Genomic DNA, 27,609 nt, shown 5'->3' on the forward strand with positions numbered 1-27,609 from the left:
ATATGCCAGGTCAGAAAACAAACTAAGAAGGTTTCCTTGCATTAATGTTCTCTTTAGAAAATCAAGTACATTTTGGTATCAGGAGAAGCACCCTTAATCACTGCTTGTACGCATGTTGTGCTTCTCTGCAAGTACACATGTTTTACTTGCTTCCTCTCACCTGGCCTGTAATTTAAAGAACTTTACAGGAAACATTATCCCAAGTGCAACATATGGTGAATGGTACACCTGCTCTGTGCTTAGCACCTGCTAAATGGCTCTGCAGGAGTCAGGCTGCTCACTGTAGCTTAGAGGGCCAGGGGGCAAAAGCATTTTGGCTTATTTGCATGTTGGACTGATGCCACGTGCCTAGACTACAGGCAGATCTAACTTAGCAGTGTGACAGGGCTTTCAAGATTAGCAGAGAGAGAGAGAGAGAGAGCACTCCCTGGTCATAGCTGACAAGAGAGACTGCCCATTATTTAGACACCCATACAGATAGAAGCGCACACAGAGATAGTTATTCCATTAAAACTGAATTAATGAGTCAGAACCCTTCAATAAATAACAGTTTGCTTTGGGCATGGAATGTTAGCATTAATTGCTTAGCAGCAGGCAAATGTCAATACTACAACCAGAGGAGGGTGAAAACGTCCAGGTCTACAAATGCAAAAATTAGATGGATAATAGAACAGCATTGACTTTCAGCATACAAAAGTGATTTAGAACTGCAATTGTGTCCCAAAAATCCAAGCAACAATTTTTGCTGAAGAATTTGATAACTTCTATGGAAGCTCATACTTTAAATAGTTTTTGCTTCTTTAAAATGCATGCTTCTATATAAGAAAAAAAATCACCGGAAAGTCCTTTTGGCTAAACCAGAGTTCTGAGCTTCTAATAGACCTGACAAGAAGAGGATCCTTCCTTCAATATGTATCCCAATGCTTTTTTAAAAATCAATTTCTAGCTGTCTCTGCTTACATTTGTGCTCATATTTACTGAGACCCCCCCCCGCCCAAGTTTTAATCCTATTTATGCTTAACTAGAACGTTTCATCAAAACTTTTTAGACTGGGAGGGCCAACCCTTGAAAGTCATATTCAGCACTTCAGAAATAAAAGAACCAATAGGATGGGACATTCAGTAAGCAATGTAATAAGATTAGGACTGCAGAAATTTGCAACCAAGTAGAAATCTCTGAAACAAAGCATAAGCATTAACAGGCCAAGTTAAACTATACGAAAATTACATATTTACATTAAGTACATTACATACTACCCACAGTGGTATAGTCAGGAGTGGCACCAGGGTTTGCGGCGCCCGCGGGCTGCGTGATGACGTCACGTGTGATGTCATCACGGCCGTGCATATGAGCTGGCTCGATTGCTGTGGTGGGAGGCTGGGACGGCGCGCAGGTGGCCTCCCAGCTCTCCTGCTCGGTTGCCCTGCGTCGCTCTAGACGCCTGCCCGTGGCTGCTGTGCCCAGCCGGGGGCGTCTGCTGGTGGCGGCGGAAGCACAGGGCGGGAGGGCTGGGAGGCTGCAGCTCTGTGGCGTGCACTCCCACCCCCAGCGCCCCCTCCAGCGCCCCATGCCCTGAGGCATCCGCCTACCTAGCCTCAATGGGCATGCTGGCCCTGGGTATAGTTCACAGTCTCTTTCCCTTCTTTAAAGCATCTTTCTGAACCATTCCATTACAGTAGAGCCCTAACACCTGAGTAAGAATGCTCTCCTGGAGAATTCAGTTTTACATAGTTTGCAGAATGCCCGAAGAGTGGGAGCTTTCCTGACCTCATCAGGCAGGCCATTTCATAAGGTGGGTGGCCACAACAGAGAATGTACATGTACAGGCAGTTGTTGATCTTGCCCATTTACAGAGTGGCCCTTGCAGAACCTCCAGCTCAGATGAGTGAAACTGTCATGGGGAAGAAGTGGCAGTCCTGCAGATATGAGTGTTCAAGGTCATGAAGGGCTCTGTTTGCAATATTTAATACCTTGAACTGAACATGGTAACTTATGGGCATCCAATCGAATAACTGTAGAATTGGAGTAATATTCATGCTTAGTCTAGATCCTGATAATTACTGACCAGTGGTATTCTGCATCAACTGGAATGTCTCCAGTTTGACCTCAAGGGGAGGCCTATGTAGACTGCATTACAGTAGTCTATTCTTTTTTTTTAATAAAATTTTATTGGAATTAGAATCATTTGATTTCACATTACAATCAATTCCCGTTTCCCGATTTCTAACCCCCTCCCTTTCCCCCCTTTTTTGTAGACTTCCAACAGTTTTCCAACCCTTTGTCCCTTTTCCCTTACTCATTTTAAATTCATCTATCTAACAAACATATACTTTCCCTTTAATCTAAGCATTAATTCTTTAACTATTTTTAACACTCTGTACCCTATCTTTAAGTCCCTTCTTCCGCATTAGACAAACAATTTGTCCCTTTTTCCATAATTTCATAATTTCCTGGTTTCAAATATTTCTATAAACCATATACCATATAAACCAAATAATCCATGCATTCATATAAGTCAACCAATTTAACTTATATTCTGTATATTACTTTTTCTACATATCTTGTCTTCATTCTACTTTAGTTATATTTAATTATGTTATTAATTTCCTCTTTCTTTAATTATACATCTATATAACTATCATCAAAAGTTATCACTCAATTTGATCCATATGTTTCTTCAGGTAGACTTATTCAATTTAACATGTTACACATTTATACCAGAAACAATATTAATTAGTCGGTCCTTATAGTTAGTTATTTTCTATCCATATTCTATATATTTTTCTATATGTAACAGTCTAACAAGATAACTGCTTAGACATTTTCATTTCTCTCTCTACCCTCCGGTAAAGTCACCCCCCTCTACATTTTGTCATGTTTCAATAGTTCTCAAACTGCCACAGTTCTCCTCCCACCTCCCACTTCTTCAACACATATTGCTTCAGCTTCTCCCAGTCTGTGTTGAACTGTCCTGGGTCCAGATTTCTCAATTTTCTTGTCATTTTGTCCATTTCGGCCATATACAGCAATTTGTAAGTCCAGTCCTCAATAGTTGGCACTTCTTGTACTTTCCATTTTTGCACATACAAAAGTCTGGCCGCTGCTGTCATGTAAAATAGCAATGTTCTATATTGGGCTGGAATGTTCTCCATTCCCAAGTTCAGTAGCAGGAGTTCTGGGTTCTTATTGATTTGAAGTTGTAGAATTTCACTTATTACTTTTATTATTTCTCCCCAGTACTGCCTAGCTACCTCACACGTCCACCACATATGGTACAGAGAGCCCTCATGTTTTTTACATTTCCAGCATTTATTAGAAGTGTTCGAATTCCCTAGCGCAATCTTCTTTGGTGTCATGTACCAACGATAGATCATTTTGTAAATGTTCTCTTTAATATTAGTGCACGTTGTAGTCTTCATTGTGTTTTTCCACAAGTGTTCCCATGCCTCCATTGTTATTTCTTTGTTAAAATTTATGGCCCACTTCACCATTTGTACTTTAACTGTTTCATCTTCAGTATTCCATTTCAACAGTACTTGGTATACCTTGGAAATTTCCTTCTTATCCTCTTTTAAAAATGTCTGCTCTAGTTCCGAATTCTCTGTTCTTATGCCTCCCTTTGCACAGTCCGAGTTGTAGAGATCTCTGATCTGCCTATACTGAAACCAGTCATAGTTGGGTGATAACTCGTCCTGTGTCTTTATTTTAAGTTTGAAAGATTCTATTCGGGTTATCTCCTTATATGTTAAACACTGTTGCTCAGTATCGACAGCTCTTGGATCTATTACTTCATATGGAACCACCCACATGGGGGGTTCCTTCTTGTAGAAAGTCTCTGTACTTCTTCCAAGTTGCAAATAGGCTTTTCCGTATGTAATGATGTAAGAACATAGAGTTCACTTTCACTTTATCGTACCATAGGTATGCATGCCATCCGAATATTTTTTTATATCCCTCTAGGGCCAATAATTTCTTATTCTTCAGCGTCATCCAGTCTTTCAGCCACACTAGGCAGATTGCATCATAATAAAGTCTTAGATTGGGCAGTTGCATTCCGCCTCTTTCCTTTGCATCTTGTAAAACTTTCATTTTCCAGTAACAAATGCTTTCGTCTAACTCAATTTAGCCCAGAAATTTAGCCCTCTGCACGTCGTGTCTGATCTGGACATCTGGATCCACACCTTGGTGACATCAAGAATAGACTACGGAAAAAGACACGACGTGCAGAGGGCTAAATTTCTGGGCTAAATTGAGTTAGACGAAAGCATTTGTTGCAGCTGCATTGACATGCTTCTCCACCAGTAATGTTGTACCCAGTATGACACCCAGGTCCTTAACCACATCAACAAGAATCTGCTGAACCTCATCAAAGGTGGGAAGCACAATCTCCTTTAAGATCTCTACCTTCCCAACTAGTATTACTTCTGTCTTCTCAGGATTTAGCTTCAATTTCTTTGCTCTTAGCTATTTAACCACAGCAGAGGGGCATTGATTCAAGACCTCTACCACATCGCCAGGAGATTTGAATAAGGAGATAGAGCTGGGAGTCATCAGCATATTGATGACAGTCAACCCCCAAACTGCAAATGATTTGTCTTAATGGCTTTACATAGAAGTTGAGTAGTGTGGAAGATAAGATTGCACCCTGTGGAACCCCACAGAATAGGTCTCACATTTATGATAACTGGTCTCCAACAGCAACTCTTTGAGTCCAGTCCATGAGGAATTATTTGACCAGTCCAAAGCAAATTCCCCTGATATCTATTTGATTCCAAACACCTAAAGAAGATGGCATGGCCTACTGCATCAAAGACTGCAGGTAGATCCTGGAGTAGCAGCAAAGAAACATGGCCTTTGTCTACATCCAGACAGAGGTCATCTGCTATAGCTACCAAAGCAAGGGTCCATACCATAGCCCAGCCTGAACCCAGACTGAAAAGCATCCAGAGCACCAGAGTTATCCAAGAAGACCTGGACTTGGTCTGCTACTGTTCTCACAATCTCTTTGCCTACAAAGTGCAAAGCTATCTCATTTGTATAATTTATTCTGTATCTTGGAATTTGGGTTTGTGAAATGTAGCGGGGGGGGGGTTATCTGAGACAGCTTCATACTTAGTGGTTTAGATTATGACTCCTTTCAACAAATAGTTTAGAACAGAGGTTCCCAACCCTTCTGAACCTGTGGCACCTTTGGAATTTTGACACAGTGGTGGGCACAACCACAAAATACCTTTCAAAGGAGGCACAGCCAGTAACAAAATGGCTGCCATAGGAGGCAGAACCAACCACAAAATGTCAGGGAGTGACATAACTCTAATAGTATGTCAGGCAGAAATTCTGCTTAACAGGATGTCTTTTAAAATGAACATAACTGTTTAAAAACATTCTCTTACATACACACAGCTTACCTTCAGTCACACAGTGAAGAGGCTTGTGCTGAAGCATTTTTTTTTTTGCTCTGCACACAGCCGATCAGATCCCCAAAGACCAATCAGAAGCCCCATAATTTCTAAAAACGCTTGTCAGGTGCCAGGAAAGACATTGATGGGCACCATGGTGCCCATGGGAACCGTGATGGGGACCCATGGCTTAGAAGGAAATGTGAGCTGTCTTCTATGGATCCCTGCTGAAATCCTGCACATAGTTATGCAAACGATGAATCTAGTGGATCAAAACAAGGAGATGCATGATTTATGCCTGTGGTTTCTGCTTATGCTTGCCAGTTTTTGAAATGCCTAACAATGAATTTACATCATAGAGTTTGGTGGTACAGCTTATGTACATTTTGTTTTAATTTTTTAATATTTCGGTCAAAGTGATAATGTTTCATAAGAGTATAGCATAAAGAGACATTATATAAATGCTATTTTTTTAAAAAAAATGATGCTGGTAGTGTACATACATGATAAAACTACACACAGGAGATTGCACACATAGGTTTGCCAAGCATTTTTGTAAGAGTCAACGTCTGATTAAGCAACAGAATTAGTGAGATATTGTCAGATGAATATATTTTTAAGTCATATTGAAAGTACAGTACGTACAAACAGCACACCAGTGTTCAAATACCTCCCTCCATGTGCACACATCCTAGCCAGTGACATTTTCTGGTACTACTGGCCTGAAGAAGAACTATTTACCAAAAACTTTTTTATTTTCAAAGATACAGCAAGACAGTATGAGCCCTCTTGAATTAGATTTCTCTTTGACTGCTCTTTTGATGCATGATTCCCTTGTTCCTGTTAGTTTTTTCCCCTCTTTCCACAAGCTCTTTTTTCCTCTCCACAAGCAAGCTGCAAACACAAGCTACGTGTAAGGGAGTATCTTGCCTCAAAATGGCATTCTCCTTTTGTACATTTCAAGTGTCTGGCAGAAGAACAGATAAACTGCAGACACAGGTGGGTTCTTCTCTGCTGCACAAGTAGTCAGGTTGAAACAGAGTCCCATTATGCTGCTTTTCTTCCCCCTCCCCTTTCCCTCCTTTCTCTTCCTGTTCAGTATAGAATTGAGCTATCAGTGCAAGCCCTCAGGCCTCGGCCCAGCCTTAAACTAACCTAGTCCCATCTGTCACCCTATCTGGGCCATATTTGCCGCACGATTGGTGCAGGGGTTGAAAAGAAGACGCACGATGAGCCATGTGGCAACCCTGCAGACTGAGGGGGGGAAGGGAAGGGGGGCCCAAGATGAAATATTGGGACATGACACTTGGAAGCCCAGCTAATCACAGCAGCTGATGGCTGGAGAGTGCTATACATCCTCTTCTTCCAGGCACCACATTCCTGGCAGCCTTTCCCTTTGCATTATTCATTCAGAAAGGTCTCTTTAATTTGAAGCCAAGATTAGGGCTCTTCTCCCCACCCCCACCCACCCCCTTTGGCCTCGCTGTAGCTGCAAAGGCAACAGGGAGGCCCATTGTAAGACCATTAGCAAAGAACAATGGGAAGCTGAAAGGGTAAATCGTAGTGAATAGAAGAATGAAAGTTGGCTTGTGCCAGCGATCCTAGCTTAGCTCATTATGTGAGGCAGCAGATGGAGTGTGGCCCGGTTGCTGGGCAGAATTCTGGATTCCAGGAGGGGAGGGGTGTCTTATTCCTAAAAAGTGCCACTTTGAGGATAAAATGAACTGGGTATTTGTTGCAGAGCAATAAAAATTATCTAGTTAATTGATATGATTCCCGTTATGTGTAAAGTGAAGAAAAAATTCTAGTTGCATTTGTGTAAAATTGCAATGGAAAGAAATTCATACTTAGCCCAGAATACACTTATCTTTTTAGTATATTGGTTTATATATGAACAACTGCAACTTTACTTTGCTGTATCATATTGTATCCCTCAAAATCTGAACCTATTTATTGAAATACAAGAAATTGATAAAAGAAATGAAGTAGGTATTTTGAAAAAACGTTTGCTTTTGGACTAAGTTTGCCAGGTCTCCTTACCCTCCTGGCAGGGAGGTGGGGGCTGGCACTCACCTTTATGATCTTCACACAAACACTTATGATCCTGGCACTATGGTGTCAATTCCAGAAGAGACATCATCGCACCCGGCAGCGACCATGCTCCCGCCCTTTACAGGGGCCAATTTGGGGGACAGAGTGTGAGAGCGGGAGATAATAATAACAATAATAATAATAATAACAACAACAACATTTGTTTTATATACTGCCCTTCAGGACAACTTAATGCCCACTCAGAGTGGCATTATTATCCCCACAACAAAACACCCTGTGAGGTGGGTGGGGCTGAGAGAGCTCCAGAGAACTGTGACTAGTGGGGGAGTGGGAAATCAAACCCAGCTCTCCAGATTAGACTCCTGCGCTCTTAACCACTACACCAAACTGGCTCTCCAGTGGAAGAGGGATCCCCCTCCTCCACTAGAGGACCTGGCAGCCCTATTTAGGACCCGTCACTCCAGGAGTTTTTCACTTTGGTAAGGTTTAGTCTTTTTTTTTAAATGGAACAGATTGATGTCTCTGTATTGTAAATTGTCTGTGAGCTTTATTAAGAGGTATTGCTTGAGCCATATTACAGCCTAAAGAATAGCAAGATGAAGCTAAACTCTAAAATGTGGGTTCCAGTCTGCCAAGGCCTCATTGTATCAGGCAGAACTACCCTCTCTCAGTCTATTTTCCTTCTATAAAATGGTAATAATTATGACTTACCTTATAAGAGAAAGCATTTTATATCTTCAAAACATGCTACACGAATTATAAATATTAGCAGCATGTTTTCTATTAATTCTGGCCACAAGATCTGCTATTACTTTATTTGTACAATATGTACCTCCTTAAATTTTTACCTGGACGTTATAATCTATGGGAGGACACTTATTGTTACATAATGGTGATGAGTGGACACTTTAATCCATGCTTCCCTCCTCTTCAGTCGGTCTACTTGTGTAAGAATAATAATCCCAGCAGGTAAATACTATGGTACATAGTACAGTAGATTCTGGTTCTAGGAGTCTAGGGTTGCCAGCTGCCTGTTCACAAGTTACATTGAATGCAGACATATTAAACCATTCAACTGATACTCTTTTGCTCAGGTGAAATTTTAAGGCAGCTTCCAGTTCTACCATAAAGCATTCTGAAATCTGTTTGAAATGTAGCCAACCATCTGATAAAAACACCAGAACTCACAAGTCTTCCTTCAAAATGTCATTTTCTTAAAGGGTCAAAACCAGAATCTAAAAAGCGGGGGGGGGTTGTTTTGGGTTTTTTGCTATGGTGCTCAGTACTGAGAACTGGCACCTGACACCTTTGGAGGGCTCTCACAAGCCATGATCCTCTTGCAGCCGCCCATGGCCATTTCAACACTGCTTACCTTTCCTCGGAATGACCTGAAACATAGCACAAAAAACGCGGAAGATCGCGTTTTCTCGCGTGAGATTTGCGTGACAAAACGCGAACTTCCGCATTTTTTGCGCAATGTTTCGGGTTGTTCCGAGGGAAGGTAAGCAGTGTAGAAACAGCCCATGCTACTCTGCCAAAGAAAGAGGGAGTGGTAGGAATCTGAGGGCGGGGGGAATTGGCGGAAATTAGTGCAATCTTTGATTGATTGATTGATTGATTGATTGATTGATTGATTGATTGATTGATTGATTGATTGATTGATTGATTGATTGATTGATTGATTGATTGATTGATTGATTGATTGATTGATTGATTGTCTGCCTTTCTCACTGAGATGTAAGACTGATTACACAGTGTTCATTAATGCAGTCAATTTCAAGAACGCTTCAATAAACAATATAACAGGGTTTATAAAGGCAAATTTACAAGAATTTAAAACAAGCAAAAATCCAATACAGAGTTGAAGAAATGCTGAAACAGAGCATAAGCAGTTCTAAGTCTAACACATTGAGCTACCCAGTAGGATCATACCCAAAGCAACAGCTAGCGCTTAGTAATATATAGTAGTAAAGGCTATGGTCACTATCCTTCTACGGAAGCATCCTTCTGAGATCCCTTCCTTACTCTACAGCCCTTCTATCTGAGTAAAAAAGCCCTCTTCAATAATTCAGTTGCATCATTTGTGGAAAGCCAGGAGAGTGGGAGCTTTCCTGACCTCTTCAGGTAGGCCATCCCATGAGGTAGGGGCCACCACAGCGAATGCACATATACAGGTAGCTGTTGATTTTGTCTGTGTGCAAGGTGGCACCTGCAGAAAGCCCTGTTCGGATGAGCAATGCTGCTGTAGTGAAACATAAGGATAGAGGTGGTCCCATTTCATCTGCATATTGACGGCATCCAGTTCCATAGCTACAAATGAGTTCTCCTAAAGGCTTTACATAGAGGTTGAACATCATGAGGGATTAGACTGTGCTCTGCAGAACCTTGCAAGGTAATTCCTTGCTGTCTCCCACAACAGGCCTTTGAAAAACAATGTAAACCAGTCAAAGACACATCCTTTGATACCCACTTCTGCCTCCAAATGCTTCAATAAGATGGCATGGTCTACAATATCAAAGACTGCAGATAGAACCAGGAGGAGCAATAATGAAGCATGGCCTTTGTCTATATTTAGGCAGAGATCGTCCACTAAAGCTACTAGGGCTGTCTCCGTCCTGTGGCCTGGCCATGAAAAGGGTCCTAAGGGCTAGAGTTATCGAAGAAAATCTGAATCACTTTGGCCCAAAATGGCACTTTTTAAAAACACAAGCACTGCTGACAAGCCTCCAGAAGAAGTAAATTCTATAATTAAGGAACTATTGTAGAGAAATACGAGCTTCTTATAGCACACTTGATAGCAGTCTTTTCTAGAAAGTGAGCCTGTCAATTTAGGAAAAGAAAGTTGATGTAGACCAAAAGTAATGACTAGAAGAAAAAAGAACAAGTAGCTGCAGGCTAGAATGGATGGTTTGTAGTTTTGGTCAGTGAAGTAATGTCGGTGTTTAAAAGCAGCTAAAAGTACGGAAGCGGTTTCTATCTCTGAAAACAACTTGAAAGGAAATTGAAACTTGTTAACAATTTACAGAAGACATAAACAAGCTGATAAAGACTTTTTAAAAACCTAGCTTTGTGCAACTGTAAGCAAAATTTGAGATGTAACTGAGAATCCTCCCATTTCTGAAAGGACTGCTCAAAGCTTGCCAGCATATCCACCATTTCAAGTGCATGCAAATGGTGCTATAGGCAAGTGGGGAGAGGACGGGGGGGGGAGCATACAGCAGCTGCAAAACTTATTTCTGATCCTTGGAGTTACTGATAATGTCAGAAAAGGGAGCTTTGTTCTTTTATTATTTAGCCACAGAAGTTTATGATACCTTAACACATTCCCAGATGCAAAGGATGAAGATGATTTCCAACCTGTGCTAAACAGCATTTTTAAAAGGTTTAAGCAAATATTGGGTCTGAAATGTTTAATGTTAGTCAAGCAAAGCAGCAAGTTACAGACACAATAGATGAATAACATGCCAGGAAATCAGTTAGCAACAGCTTGTGCTTTTGGAAATGCTGATTAAAAAAATAAACTTTCACATCATAAAGCAGTGCAGTTTAACCCACCTGAAAAAGCAAGGTCTCCGTGAGTGTGCTGCTATACCAGCAGAATTCCTAGAGCTTGCATGCAAGAGCCCTGAAAAGAACTCTGTCACACCCTTAAGAACACAGAATCACTGAAGCACACAGGCTGAAGCCAAAACTGCACAAGGGGACAAGCCATATCATACAAGCAGAGAAATGAGTATTAACGAAAATTAGATTTTTGGATGGAAAGTAAAACCTGAAGGACACTCAAAAAGACAGCCTAAAATAATTGTTTACATAAGTGGTGCTAGAATATAGTTGCTTGTACATATAGAAGGAACTGCCAGTTTGAGACAACCTGTAGGACCTGCAGGAACCTATAACAACAACAATAACAACTGTGCTTATATGCTGCTCTTCTAGACCAATTAATGCCCCACTCAGAGTGGTGAACAAAGTCAGTGTTATCCCCACAATACAGCTGGGGGGATGGGGCAACTCACAACACTATTGCAAGATATTCACAGGGTTCTAAGGTGAAGGTACAAATTAAGAGCAAATTTACAGCTGTGATAAAATCTATACATTCCAAGAATGTGATTTGTAGCTGAATGAAATTGCGAGGCTGTGAGACAGCCGTTGATCTGAACATCATAATACTATCAACAAACATTGTAGAAGAATGGCCAAAAGAACATGTGGACAAATTTTATGGGACTGGGAAAGTCCATGAAATGCACACAAAGGACAAAGTAAAGCCAATCTTTCATATTGTTCTATATTGTTAAAAAATAGAGCTGCAAATATTAGAGGCCCTAGACAGCACTGGCTGACATCAACAAATATCCCCTGGCTGAGATCATGTGGAAATTAGGAATGAAGTGTCAGCAGCACTGCACTGATGACACACTGCTCTTATTTTCCTTTACAGCACAGTCAGGTGAACAGTTGTGTGGAGGCAGTACCTAAACAGCCTGGGTCCAGCCTAACTAAAGGGCCGCCTATTCCCATGCAAATATGCCCAAGACAGTGATTCTATGTTTCCTCACCCTCCGAAGAGAGGTGGGTTGCTACCAAACACAGGGCCTTCTTTTTTGTAGTGATTTCATTAGAAGGTACTTCCTATAACCCTCCACTTGGTGCCAAGTCTCATGATTCATTGGCTCCAGGAAAACAAAACATTCCTTTTTTTAAATCCTTGCTTTTTGGTTTTACCATGCTCTCTTGGCTACTTTTTCAGACTGCTTTGACTGTGGGTTTGTGTAGAAGTGTGTGTTTTATCTATGATGATTTATGCTGTCTTTGTTTTAATGCTATTTTTATGCTTTTAATTATTGTACAGCCAACTTTTAAATTCCTGTGAAACTAAAGAACTATATTGCACTTATGTTCCAGCAGCTGTCATTTTCAATATTCATGCTTTTGCCCTCTAACATAAGAGGATTCTGATTCAAACAAAGGAACGTCAAGCGGAATTTAAAAATTAAAATATATGCTCCAGGGGTTTTAGGGGGGCATCCAAGATGCTCTTAAGTGCCCCTCTAAAAACATGTTATCCCCTTATGAACAGACGGACATTTCCAGCAGAGAGAATTGGGTGTAACTTTTTTACTTCCTTAAGCTAAGCCCTGTTGGCTTCAGAAATGCTCAGAAGTGTGTGAACAAACTAGGCTTTGATCACTCCAGACGACAACATGAAATGGGAGAATGCCCAGAGGTTCCTGCAATATATATGTATGAAGATTTGTTTAATAAAGTATATAAATGTTTGAAGCAACTAAAATTGTCTCTGAAGCTTCATAGGCAACAATATAGCAACAAGCTAACTTCAGAAGGCAAGACAACCAAAGAGCTTGAGCTCATGGGAAGCTTCAGAAGGAAGCCCCTACAATACTCTGGTGGATCCAGATTGTTGAGAACTTAATGCGTCACATAAAAGTTTCTGTAAATGTAACCTAAGGATGTTTATGCTACTATATGTAGTTTATTTTTATTAGTTCCTGACTGTGCTATAATCTATCTTCTGTTTTATAGCCATGCAAAGCATGTAATACGTTTGGCCACAAGCCCCCTGGCCCTTCTTGATTCCCCACAAACACACAGTAGCTGGGTGGAATTTACACACACACACACACACACACACACAGGATGGGGCCCCAGAATCACTGCCTCAATCTACTGAGCTCCCTGCCATGCTAACCCCTGTCTCTGGGGTCCAAGTAAGTGGCAGCTCATGCCCCATGTGAGGGAGGCAGGAGACGCTGCCAGATGCCCGAGACCCAGACGGTGTCATTATGAGCAGCTGTTGCTGCCAAGCCCGCTGCCATCCTCTGACGGGTGGGGTGCAGCCAGTTGTATCTGTTGATGGACAGCCAGCCCGGCTCTGCCCTAGATGTCCTGGTAAGAGCACTGGAGGCTGCGTCTTGCCAAGTGAAGCAGAGTCGACTGAAGTTGAATCTGGTGAAGACGGAGGTCCTGCACTTGGGTCGTGGGCCGTTGGATTTGGGAATCCAGCTCCTGGCCTTTGATGGGGCACCACTTGTGCCTACTTCAGTGGTCAGGAGTCTAGGAGTGATTCTGGATGCCTCTTTGTCAATAGAGGCCCAGGTTTCAGCATTTGCTCGGTCTGCTTTTTTCCATCTTTGGCAGGCTAGGCAACTCGCCCCCTATCTCTCAACCCAGGACTTAACTACAGTGATCTATGCAATGGTCAGCTCCAGACTGGAGTACTGTAACTTGCTCTATGCAGGGCTTCCCTTGGATTTAACCTGGAAATTACAACAGGTCCAGAATGCTGCTGCTCGTGTCCTTACTGGTGTTCCATATAGGATGCATATTGCTCCCATCTTGCAGCAGTTGTACTGGCTTCCTGTGGAGTTCTTGTGGAGGTGTTGGTATTGACCTTTAAAGCCCTTAGTGAACAGGGACCTACGGGACTGCCTCTCATCATATGTGCCCCGGAGAGCACTGAGATCAGCCAACAAACATCTACTGGTGGTCCTGGGCCCCAGGGAGGTGAGACTGGCCTCAACCAGAGCCAGGGACTTCTCAGTCCTGGCTCCAACCTGGTGGAACTCTCTAACAGAGGAGATGCAAGCCTGCCAGGATCTTTTGTCATTCTGGCAGGCCTGCAATACTGAGATGTTCCATCAGGCATATGTTTGAGGCCAGACCAGCAGTCACCTGGAAGCCTCCCAACTGGCCTCCGGGCGGAGGGGCCGTATACCATCTGCCCCCCGCATATGAGTTATAGTTGATCATCTGCCGCCAGATGAGTTATAGCCTGATTAGAAAGGCCTGTTCCCCTCTTTTACCCACCCCTCTGTGTTTTACTGGTAGGAGATGAGCTGCAAGGCCGCTGTCTGTGGGTGGTGTTAATGGGATTTTTGCTGTTTTTATCAATGTTTTGAATGTAACTTACGTTTTTACTTTTGTAACCTGCCCTGAGCCTGCTTGTGGGGAGGGCAGGATAGAAATCCAATTAATGGTGGTGGTGGTGGTGGTGGTGGTGGCAGTGATAGGGGCAAAGGGCAGCTGTCCCTCTAGTTTTTTGCCCCATTGTGGGGATGCCTATGTGCTGAATGCTGAACATGCAGGGCCACAATGGTGCAAAAAGTGCCCCCAGGGCCATTTTGAGTCAGGAAAAGGGCAAAGGGGAAGGCTGGAGCCCCTCCTTCCCCGGAGCCATGGTCTTGATCTAAATTGGGCCCTTTGGCACTAGGGTAAGTAAATTCTCCACAGCTGCCAGGTGGCTGTGGGGAAAGCCCCTGGGCCCACACTTGTGTCCAAAAATATCATGTAATTCATAATGCTTTACACTGATTTGGCTATTATAATGGGTGGAATAGAGGAGAGGGGAAATGGAATCAGAGGCAATGGGAATGGGATGGAAGAAATGGAGTGAGTGAGGGGCAGAGGCGGGGGGCTGGTGTGGGAAGGAATTCTTCTGCCACTGTGAGGTCTCATAAGTCTCCTTGTCAATATTTATGGGCCTGAATTGACTGCCATTGTCTAACTATAGCTTTGCAGGTATGTGTAAACAATGTGATGAATCAAACCCAAGAAAGGTAATTTACCATCTCTCATATATGGCTAGTATATATTTCCTATTCAGCATCGTAACCTAACTTTGAACATATTACTGTACAATCCTGCTCCAGAGAATAGCAATATATACACATGATCTTCTGGGCATGGAGCAGGGGTCACTGGGGCAGTCGGGGGGGGGGGGGAGGAGTTGTTGTGAATTTCCTGCATTGTGCAGAGGGTTGGACTAGATGACCCTAGAGGTCCCTTCCAACCCTATGATTCTATGATCCTAATACAGTACAGTGATAGATAAATAAGAGTTTGCATTGTAGGGTATGAGGTGGGCTTTGAGTTTCATAAACAGTGGACATGTAGCCTTTGCAGCGGCCAAGAATGTGGCTGGGCTGGGCTGTTTTCCTTTTTAGCAGCCTGTATTTGGCTTTCCATATACATGGCTGAAGGCAGCTGTACTTGTTATATTTAAAAAAAAAACTTCAGGAAAACGTTGCCATTTTGTAAGCTGTCCTCCTAATGGCTCTCTACATTCCGTAGTTCAGCTGCCTGCTACTTAGCCTAAGGAGTACGGGGGCGTTGATCGTCACAATCAAAGTTCAGATGGCTTCAGGTTCTTGAAATAATAGAATTACTGAGTAGCTGTCATAGAAGTCTAATACAGAGTTACTTGGATTTACACATTTCTCTTGCCATACTGCTTAAGGTAGATTACATAAATACCTAGAACTCATTTTTAAAAAGAATAAATCCAACCCCACACATATAAAATAAGGTCACTTGTTACAAATGAGGCCCCTTGGCAGTGCTATCACTTTAACACGCACCCTAACACACACACTTTTTTATATTGTGAATTTCCTGCACAGGCTTTAGTTGCTGGAAAACTTGCAACAAAGATCAAATGAAATGGTGATTCTTTTCTCAGTGCTGGCTCTCTGCAACTTCCTACTGGTAAACTTATGAATCCATGACACAATAGCTTTGCTCCCTGACCAGCTGTGAACTTGCCAAATATGTCAACGCAGGCAGAGGATGTGGGGGCAAAGTCAAAGCATATGAGTGGATACCTTCCTGTCATACTTCTGCTGGGGGACTGGGGGAAAGAGGCAGACATTAGGCTTTTGCTAGGTCTACAGCACAAACCCATGCAAAGTTACTCCAGTCTAAACCCATTGAAATGAAGAGGCTTAAACTAGAGTATCTGTGTACAATTGTACTGCTAATATAGTAAGCTGAATGTCTCCTGTGATGTTTGGTAATAGTCACATTTGCAGAAGGCCCTTTTAGGGAACTGCATGTGTTCAATAAACACATTTAGTTTTTCTGAAGCCCTCGTGGGCTGAGTCTTTAGACACTGAAGTTGCCCACAATTCTGCCACTTGGCATGCCCTATATCAGTAACACCACACAATGTAGAAGAGCAGTGCAGAAGAAAAGGCAGCAGACTTTTCCCACTTCTGGCATGTCCAGTTTAATCTCTAAGTTGGCAAACTGAAAACATGGCAATCCTCCCAAAGATCTGCCTTGAAAATGCATTTGTGTTCAAAGACCCTGCTTTCTTTATGCAATTTAGCAGTTGTGTTGTTGTTCATGAATTATTATTTTTTTTGGCAGAGACCTGCATATTTGCTGCAATGGCAGACAGAAGGGATTTTGTTTTTTCCAGAGATCACTTTGCTCTTTTAAGGAAGACAGGAAGCCAAGAACACAATGTCAAAAAGAGCCAGGCAGCATGGAATGGGCCCCACAGGTGATGGGGACATTGTGCTCCTGTTGACACTATTTTCTTGCGCACTTTAGTAGTGTAAGGCTATGACTTCCAAGAGCACACCTTGGATTTTAAGCAATGTCATGTTATATTGGTGTAACAGTGTGGTAGTCAAGGCACTTTTCTAGCTAGCTGTTTTCTAAAGAAGAAATGATGTGAGTGTTTAATCAAGTTCTGGAAAAGGTAAGCAATGGTCAGGCATACATGATAGGTACCATAAATAAATTAATGTAAAGTGGTCATGTTTCCCTGTTTGTAGTACTTAGGCAGGCCAAGGGAACATTAGTATTTGAAAGGTCATAAATGCTCAACTCATTTCCTAGAAGTCAACAGCCAGTTTCCTAGAGAGAAGAAATACCATCTGAAGCCAGGAAGGTTCTATGAATCTGACACAGTTTCAAGAGCAGAGCTGGCACGTTTTCAAATGACAGAGTCACATGTGTCTTTTTTAATTACAGAAGGGCTTCTGTGTTATTCTGTTGACAGCAAAAACGGAAAAGAGTCTTGGGAAACCTTAAACAGATGTATTGTCACATAAGGGCCGATTCCAGACGGGCACAAATAAAGCGAGTGCTTTCGCTTTTTCAGTAACAGCACTCGTAAAAACCCGCAATTTCCCGTCCTGGCTTACCTGAGGTCCATGGCACTCGGTTGCGCTCTATAAGCGGACGGTGTGAACATGGTATTGCGGGTTTGCACACTTCTGGATGCTTTGTCACTGCGGAGAGGCCCTCCCCTTACCCTCCTTCCTTTGCTGGCCAGCCGGCAACAATATTCCCTTAATTTTTTTTTTAAAAAACGGGCGCCATTTGCGCAGTTGCACGTTTGCGCACATCAAACTGCGCAAATGCGCATAAATGCACAAATGCACAAAAGCACACAAACGTCGATGCTGCGTATTCGCATACCTGCGCGTTTGCGCATTTGCGCAAAACACGTAAAAAAAATTTTAAAAAACGAAATGCGAACCAATGAAGGCCCCCGATGTCAACTGTGACGGGGAGGAAACAACCAATCCCGGGTACCTCAGTTGGCCGTGCGAACATCCGGAAGCGGGACGGCACGGCACGCTGCGAGACAAAGCGGATGGAGACGAAAGTGAACGCGTGGCCGGTAAGCGATTATTTCCACAGAAAAACCGCAATTTCTGGCCATCTGGAATCGGCCAAGCTTTTGTGGACTAGAGCCCACTTCTGTCAGCATGCTGTGGAGCCAAAAAGCTATGAAAGGTTGAAAAAGAATTTATCAGAAAGTTTGATTCTACCCATTTAGGACTCAGTCCAAACCAAGTTCTTCTCCCCTTGGCAAGTGTTCAATTTGCATGGCAAATCTAGGAAAATTACGTTGCCACCTTAATGTTGTCAGGGCTCCAAGGCCATTTTCACACAGCCACGCACCCAGAAGATCACACTAAACTCACGGCATAAAAGTGTCTTCCTGGCATGATTTCCTGGCACAATCCTATTTAATGGCCCTTTTTCGGACATCATTGGGCCATTAAAGGGGATCGTGCCAGGAGATCGTGCTAGGAAGATGTTTCATGCTGTGAGTTTGCACGATCTCCCAGGGCGTGTGTGAAAGTCAAGATTATGTTTCTCTTGCATACACTTGTGTTTTAAGGGCAGACTATCTTCTACATTTCATAGCCTTTTAGCCTCACTGTTCATAACTATTTTTTATTTATACACATACCATCTGAAGATGCATTTCATGCAGCTAATGAAGTAGACTCTAATGATTATTCCACAGTAGCTTATACCACAATACATCTGTCTTTTAAAGTGTCACAAGATTTTTTTTTTAAGTTTTGTATACAGATACATTCTTGTGTTAAATTTAATAAGGGGTGAGAATCTTATGTTTAGGAAAGCACGAGAGCATGCTATGCCTGGCACGATGATGCCACTTCCTGGAAGTGATGTCATCATGCAAACGATGTCATCATGCAAAAATAAAGGGGGTGTATAAAATCTTAACCCTCCCTGTGAAGGCTATCCACCATCCTGTTTTAAATGCGTATGGATTTTTATTGTATTTTATATTTTAATATATTGTTATCCGCCCTGAGCCCACTCACGGGGAGGGCAGAATAGAAATTTGAAATAAATAAAATAAATAAAAATTAATAAGTGCCTGGAGTGTGCGCACTTCACACAAGTGCAAAAGCAACCATGCACAAGGCACAATGTAAGTGCCAGGTCCCCCCTCCTCCCAGGAGGCTAAAGAGATCTGGTAACCCTAACTCTACAGCTGAGGTCCCTCCCTTCCCCAAACCACTTCCTCCCAGGCTCCACACCCAAATTTCCAGGAATTTCCTAATCCAGAGTGGCAGGAAGCCCCTTTGAAAAGGCTTATGAGTAGGCCTGCTTATGATTGCATTGTAAGGGTATCAGTCATAACATACCTATTCTTGAGCAGTCCATTGTCATTGATTTAAGGCCCTCTCAAAAGTACCAGCTTTATACAGTTTCCAGAGTCTGCAGTTACACCTGCTAGAAAGGAGCCTGTTATCTATGCAGTTGTTTGGTTTGGCTTTCAGTATGCAAGGGGGGAAAAGTTGCACTGTGCTCCAACCATGTACAAAAGAAGCAGTGCCTGAACCACACAGAGTCCCCAACTTCTGTGCAGAAACCTGAAGAGTTTCTACATACACTTGACACAGTGGCAACACAGCACAGAATAGCTCCTATACCCTTATTAAGCTGTGAAGTGCAGTGTTCCTTTGCAGGATTAGCTGAAATGTCCTCATTTACAAATTGCTCCCAAGCACGAGGTAATCATGCCCCTCCCCTTATATAATTCAGTTTTTTCACCTGGTAAACAAGATTAAAGCACTAAGCCGGGAATAGTTACCTAAGGAAAACAGGCACAGCTCTTTGATCCTGAGCCTTGGCCCTCACAGGGCATTCTGTGCCTGGCATTTGAGCAGTGTGTATGCCACTTTTTGTCACCATTGTCATCACAGCCAAACTCTTAGAGCTGCACAATGGCAAAGTCTAGCCCTGTAAGTCATTACTGAGAGTTGTTTTGAAGTTGGGTTATTACAAAACAACTGCTGGCTTGAAGAGAAGCCCATGGGGATCCAGCAAACCAACATTTATTCCAGCCTCCCCTCTCCCTCATGACTGTCAGCAGATGCTGCTTGCACAGGAATTCCAAGGACAAACACGGCTTTGCACATGGTGTGATTTTCAAAGTAGTCCTCCTCTCGTTGCTGCTGTCACCTCTTTGGCTATTTAAAAAAAATAAGACGGTGATAAATGTATGTAAACAGAGCTGTGCTGTTCAAGATGAACAGATACAGAGTTGAATTTCACCACTCAATGCCGTCAAGCTGACAATTAGCAAAGGGGGTGGGAGCAGCCAAGGGGGTGGAGAAAGGAGGGCAAGTTGTTTTCCCCCTTTCTATGGAAATCCTGTTTTTTGTTTACTCTCACTTGGTACTGGCAAAGGAGCAGCTTAGCAAACCTCTGATGGCATAGTATCCAGTTCCTAAGTTGGATTTCTTCACCCTGCTGCTACCACCACCACCTCCATCTGCAGGCTTTTTCTAACAGTGCAATCCTATGAAGAGTTACTCCAGTCTAAGCCCATTGATTTCAATGGGTTTAGAGTGCAGTAACTCTCCATAGGATTGCACTGTAAGAGTCTCTTTGGCAGCGGCATGGGGAATCTATTTCAGATCTTGCACAAGAGCCGAGCACACTGGTATTGCTCTTTTGAATGCAGTTGATATGCACAACACAAAAGTACTTTCCAAGTTAGTAGATCCTCAAATGTGGGCAACTATGATTTCCTGGGCCCTTGTCTGGATGACAAACATTGACTGTAATTAAATAACTCTAAGGATGGTGTCGGAGGGTTTGCATTTGATCTCGCATTGCGTCATAACATGATGTTCTGCCAAAAGCAGTAGCAACTGCAGTGCGTGTGTGCCCTGACACAGCAGCAAACTGGTAGGAAAAGAATGCAATGCACTCTCCTAGACTGAAGGTTGAGTGAAAAGATGACATTGAGAGGGGTAACAAGAACTGTATCATCACAGAGAAAGAAGGGTAAAATAACTTGCAGGAGAGCTGACAGGTCATTTCCAAAACGGGTATTCAAATTTGCACATTTGAACAGGTAGAAATTGACATTTGTGTTGAATGTTGACTATTGCAAATTAGCTTCCAATTTCAGTTGCATGGTTCAAGTTGATATCAGCTCCTATTGCCACCCTGTCAAGCCTGCTCTTGATCTTCTTGCTAGTAGACCATGGAGAAGGTCTACTTCTGAATCTAAAGACTGAAGCCAAGCACAAACAAGGCATCCCAAACCTTTTCATCAGAACTGAATAGCACTATGGCATCATTGCCAAATAACTGTCAGACCCTTCCGCCCCCATGTCATAGTCAAAATCAGAAATCTTTATGTGACATCCCGATTATGCCAAGGATCACAGCCCAGCTTTTGTATGCTCACTTCCATGTCTTGCGAGTGTAATTTTGTAGTCATTTACGCCGTTTTCTACTGACTTAAAATCCAGGAGAGTTTACTCTTTGCATTAAAAAAATACACTAGAAAAGCAGCATTATTCAGCAACAGGTTGAACTGTGCAGTATGTACAATGGCAGGCTGTGCCCACATGCTAGACATGTAATCATAACTTTTACCTGGGACTTGTTAGGATTAGTTAAACAGTTTTGTAGTCATTCCTACTGGTTATAATGTGAAGTACGTTTCCAATTATAACTAGACACTCATACTCAATTCGAAAAAAAATTCTCAGAGCTGTGCTCCTCACTCGAAGGAACCTCCCTCCAAAATGTCAGCCACCTCTCCTCCATGCTAGTGAAAATGAAAAGCATATCATATTTTCAGAACTAACTTCCCCTTTCCCGATCTCAGAAATTGTAACCCTTATTCAAGGAATCTGTTCTATGAAACTGAATACAGGGAGGAACCACCACCACCGCCATGTTACAGCCCCCCCCCCCCATGTTAAAAAATTCTGTTGAAGTACAAACACATGGAAATATGTGGCTGATTTTTTTCTTTATGATGTGAACACGAAAACAGACCAAAGGGGCTATTTCAAAACAGAACTGGTGAGAGGAGCTCAGTTCTATACTTCAACATGAATGCTGGACTAGGCCCATTCATTTTCTTAGGACTATATGTTCTGTTTTTCTCTGAGGCATCACAATCCAATGTGTCCTTTCAAGTTCCCTTCCGGGAACTTCATTCCCAGGCACATAGGACCCAATTCAGACTGGGACCATAGCATAAGGAGAGAAGGGGGTTGTGCCTTCCCTGCAGTGCCATTTTTCCAACCTCCAGCACTCAAAGGAGGGCTGCTATGTGTCCTTTTACATATTCTATGTATACTGATGGGGTACACAGAAATTTCTCCAGTAGAGCCAATAGCACTTCAGGTCAGAAAACAGGCATGAGGAGAAATAGATATTCCCCCTTCTCCCCCTGTTGAATCAGGCTCCATGCACCTAAAAATCGAGTGAGGAACTCCCAAGTGTACATCTGACTGACAGTATTTGGGTAGACTTGGTCCCAACCCAGAGACGATGAATCAGGTCAGTCCAGGCCTGGAAGCAATTGCTTTGGCAACTCATTGCAACTCATATGCTTAAAGGCTACAAACAGCAGAGTACAGCAAGGTAAGGTGCAGGTGGGCTCAAGCACTAACTCACTTCACTCACATGCTCCATATTTGTACAAAGAAATGCCCTCATCCTCTTCCTCACTTCACACACGGATTGGAAGATTAGTGCATAACTGTGTCTCTCCAGGGACATGGTGTGTAGTGTACAGAAATGCCCATCAGGGATGAGGCTGAGCAGTGGGTGCTCTAACTCTTCTAGCCGGGCGGCAAGGGCCCCTCCTCAGATGCATAGCAGCCCTCTGCCCTTTTCTCTCCCAACTGTCATGTATGCCAGATACTGGAACAGAAACTGTGTCAGCAAGCGAAGCATCAGAACGCCAAAGGCCCCCAATTTTTCAGATGTTTGCTTCTAAATGGCAGTGTTGTATAATGGCTAGAGTGGCAGACTAAGATCTGGGCAACCCAGGTTCAATTCCTCACTGTGCCATGGAAGCTTGTTGGTTGACCTTGGGCCAGTCACACCTCACAGGGTTTGTTGGGGGAGAGGGGTGGGAATGAAGGAGAAGAGAATGATGTAAGCTCTTTGGGTCCCCAATGGGGAGAAAGGCAGGGTATACAGGAATTAAAATAAATAATTTCATTCTAGTCAGTCACCTTTCTTAGGTTAACGAACAGAGCATATTAGCTGGATTTTTGTTAGATACATGCACATCCCTCATGCATAGTTCCTGCACAACCATTGACCCCAGGGACTGAGCACCCAGTCTGAGATTTAACTTAGAAACTTGGGGTGAAAGGCTGAACCCTGAAGAGTAGCAACTGTAGCAACCCTTACTGTGGCAACTCACATGGCAGATTTTAACGAGATATCCCCCAAAGGCAACAACAGAGACAGTGATTTACCAGGGACAAATACCAATAAATATAGCATGCCAGATAAATAAGGAGTACATGCTCTTGTAGGCCCCTGATGTTATAGAGGAGGTACTTCTTAGCTAACACAACAGCAGGATTACACACAGCCAGAAGGGAAGAATTTGCTCTGCAGATCTGCCGAGTCATGCTTTCACTGCATGACTCATTGGAACCACATCCACAGCTAGGTGCTAGCTGCTTACATTGCAAACTAGCTCAGAATTAATAGAAGACTTAAGGATTTATTATTGTACCTTCTGCCTGAGTTATTTTGGGAGACTGTTTTCCTTTGGTGTGCATTGTTACAAAGCAAGAAGAAACAAATATTTTCTTGTTTATAAATAGAGAAGCCTTTATTTGCTTTATCTCTTGGCAGTTCAAAAGCAAGGAAATATGTTTGCTTTCACTGAATGTGATCTTGGGCATTTCTTACAGTAGGTTTCTATTGCACATAAGAAAAACAAGATCAAAATTCAGAGATGAAAGTAAGCCAGAACTGGCTGGTACAGAAAGAGACAAAGTGGTACCTCCTCACCCCCAAGAGAGACAGTACTGGAAAGACATTTAAGTGACTTTCACCTCTGCTGGGATTTCATCCTTGCCAGCAGTCATATACTGTCCATGCAGTCCCACTGACATGATACTCCTAAACACATCGTTTCCTGCAAAATACATTTTTTAAACAATTAAATGGCAGGACTGAAGGTGGCAGGAGGCTTATGACTCAATGGTAGAGCACAGGCTTAGTATGCAGACTGTCCCAGGGTCAATAGTCGGTGTCTCTTGTTCAAGGAGTTCAGGAAGCTAGTACAGAGAAAGATCCCACTGTGCCTGAAACCCTGGAGAACCACTGCCCATCACAGCAGGCCAAGTCAGTAACCAACTTGTGTCCATGATGCATTCATCATAACTACATTTCAGATTCCACAGCAAATAATAATGGAAGCATAAACAGAAAAATTACTATTAGAACCCTTTAAAAAGCACAGTTGATTCCAGCTAGCATGTCATTTGATAGGTAAGGCTTTTGAGTCTCATGAAGTAACTTCGCTATGAGAGTGTTCCTTGTATACTACAATTGTTTATAACAGCTCTTACGCAATGTTAACAAATGTGTTAGTCATTTATATATGCAAATAACTGATTTGCTAAAAAATGACACTTCACTTAGATTTCAGACACATATATTTAGGCCACATAAGAGTCTTACTCACAGCTTGCATGTGTCTTTACTCTTCATGCTTCAAAGTTCCATGCTCCCTAATTTCACCATTTGCAATCTGGCATCTTTCCAGCAATCTCCATGTTATCAAACTACATGTGACACATAGCCAGGTGCCTGTTTTCATCAAGAGTGGCTGATGAACCCTGCCATCCTGTTTCCTTTGAAGCTGATGCTTAGGATGGTGCTGTTATTTTGCTCTTTTTTCTGCAAGAGGCCTTTCTTATAAAAATTGCCCCTCTGTGCAACTTGTTGCCCTATTGATGAAAAGAGAAGAATATCTGTATCATTCTCCTGTCTGCATAGTTAAGCTGGATAGTTAAGAAAACTAGCCTACAAGGGGAAAAAAGCCTTGTGTCCTCACCATATAACTTTCTTACTCAGATTTCATCTTTCAACACTACTTTGGGTAATAAAACATTCATAAGCCTAGTGTTGTGTTTAGTTTGACTCTTCATTTGCTCGCTAATGTTAGGACTGTCTTAAAGATGGTTGATATTGCCAAGGTAGCTTTCCACAGTCAAAACATTGATCTATCTTCTGCTCTCCAGAAGACATTTCTTTAGGCAATTGTCTACTGGAAAGAACTTGTAGTCAAACCTTGTGATCACTAAAATCAACTGTTTCTAAAAAAAAAGTGGTCATATACATCACTGAATTTAAGTCATATGATAACATAATAGCTCTTTTGTACATCTTTCATCCATTTTTTTTCCTCAAATCTGCTTTAAGAATGATTTTCTCTATTTTCCTCAGGCTGTTTTTTAGACATTGTTATTAAACTCGTATCTCTGACCAAAGTTTTGCATGATGTATCATTTGCTGTTGAACTCCAAATCCTCCTTGAGTCTCAATGAGAAAGGTGGACTATAAATAATATAAATAAATAAAATGCTTCAGCAATTTGGGGGAAAAACTATTAAATGACGATGCCTGAATTCTGAAAGTATGTTCAATTGCCCAATTAATTTGGGCAAAAGAATGTGCCTCCTTTCATTTCAGGCTTTGGGGGGTTTGTTTTGTTTTTAAACAGAATATATTACTTCATTCCAAGACTAATAACTGGTTATGGTTCTTATGGATGAATGATCTCCTTTGGAATGCATTGTCTTGCACTGTTAGCAAAACAAACAAGCTTTACATTAACCTTGTTTCAACAAAAAATATGCCACAGGTGAAGCTTCCTATCTTCCAGTTGGGCCAGCTGTTTTTCCATGCCCTAGAAACTGGAAAAAGTCCTCATTGTATCGCCCTAAGTAGGTTATTAGAATGATTCTGTTCTCTCCACCAGCATTAATAAAGGTGTTGCTTCAGGGTCCAATACAATAAGTAGCCACATGATATTGACCAGACGAACTGAGGGTTTGTGTATAAAGCACTAAACGAGTTATGTGCCTAAAACTGTAAGGGTGATTGGTGGTGGTGAATGTTCTCTTAAGAAAAATGAACAAGTCCTGCTACACTAGAATGAATATATACTGCCCACCCCTCTAAAAGTAGATGACTATGTGATCAGCACCCCCCCCCCCCGTCCCCCGAATGCGGTGCCTGGAGCAGAGTTTTGTTTCCTTGCCTTGAAGAAAATCTGCTGCTTGCTGCTCCACTTGCTTATCAGCTTTCCCAGGAACTGTACTGTACAGTATGTATTTCTTCTCTTGCTCCAGATCAACATGCAACGTCTTCTGAGCAGACCCAGTGTCAAATATTACGTTAGTAAAAAACTAGGTTTCCTGTGCCAGGCTCCTTCAGCGTCTGACTCGCGAGCTGAAACAACAGCCAGAAGCAGAGTCTGAGGCACTGACTCGGACACAAAGTATAAACATTCAGTTGACCATATCTTAGTCTGAAATTGCACAATAAAGTTGTAAGTACACAAAAAGCACCCAAGAACTGCCTGTACTTTAGGTTAGCAATGGACTTTCAGTACTACTGGTGCCTATGTCTGTTTACCTCCGAGGACACTGGCAGGCAGAGTTCACAGGATCAAGAGTTGTGAAGGGGGTTTGCTGCCTTCGTATGCCTTAAGTCCTGCTCATGTGAGTAAATTTCTCCATGTGACTGTGGACATGGCTGTACTGTGTTTACTGGGCTATACCGATAAGGAGTCAGTGTCACTTTCTGTTATCATCGTGACTGCAAAATTTCTGCAATCACAGAAATGGCTGCCAGCTAGCTGCCTACCCTCCACGCAGCACATCTCTTTTATTATGTACTTGATTGAGTCCATGATCCATTAGGAAGCTCTGTATTCATTCATTCATAACTAAAAGAAAGGTCACAGGAGACTTCTGATTGGGACACCTAGAAACTTCTTTGCACCAGAACCATTTGGGGAGGGGTGTTGCACTGCAGTTCTAGAGAAGCCAACCTCTTGTTCACTGGGAGGGAACAGGTGGGACCTGACTTACATGTAAATAAGAAATTCAATCATACCAAACACTTATGGGACACTTTTTGTCTATGTACCTGCCAGTATGGTTATTTGTAACTTCAAAGAGCCAGTGGAATTTGAATTACTTGAAAATGTCATCAAAGAGTCAGTAGTACTTTAATTTCTTCAAAATGAGCAGTAAAACTGGAATACCTCCCCAAATAAATCCCATTGCATTTAGCAGTTGGAATGGTAGTTCACTCTCACATCACAAAGTAATACGTTCCAGTTATAATATCCACAAGAGGTGGGTCTTTTCTGCTCTACAGTTGTCTTCAGTAAGAAGTTCAAGCAGGACTGTTTCCATACTGGGTTCTGAAAACACAGCTGCGCTGTTGTGGAAGCTACAATAATTGGTACAGAGGCAGATGAGGACAGCATCCCCACACCCCAGCCTCACTGTACTCCCCTTTGCCCTCTGTTGTGCCAGTGCAGAAGCAGTGATGTGATAGCAATTTCACCACACCCTGCAGCCCAACAACCACCCTTTCCCCTTTCCTAGCTGAGCCAGAAGGCAAAAGTGCACCACACACAACTTATCTGTGAAGTTAAAAAGCCTGTAAAAGGCCAAGTGGAAGGGTGGAAATGTGAAGTTTAAGTCCGTCATTTTGACAGTAGGCTTAGCGCCACCTCCCCAGATTGGCTACAGGCAGGACATCC

The 27,609-nt window shown here is 42.5% G+C and overlaps 1 long non-coding RNA gene across 2 annotated transcripts in view; it reads right to left on the reverse strand.

Annotated features, from left to right (window-relative positions):
• LOC129334953 (uncharacterized) overlaps window positions 1-24,758 on the reverse strand; it is a 36,323-nt gene extending 11,565 nt beyond the window's left edge. For both annotated transcript variants that reach the window (XR_008597547.1, XR_008597546.1), the window contains exon 1: window positions 24,511-24,758. This is a non-coding gene — a long non-coding RNA (uncharacterized LOC129334953). The remainder of the gene's footprint in view (window positions 1-24,510) is intronic.
• Window positions 24,759-27,609: the final 2,851 nt, after the last annotated feature.

Source organism: Eublepharis macularius, chromosome 8 (assembly GCF_028583425.1).
Source record: "Eublepharis macularius isolate TG4126 chromosome 8, MPM_Emac_v1.0, whole genome shotgun sequence".
NCBI classification, from domain to species: domain Eukaryota; kingdom Metazoa; phylum Chordata; class Lepidosauria; order Squamata; family Eublepharidae; genus Eublepharis; species Eublepharis macularius.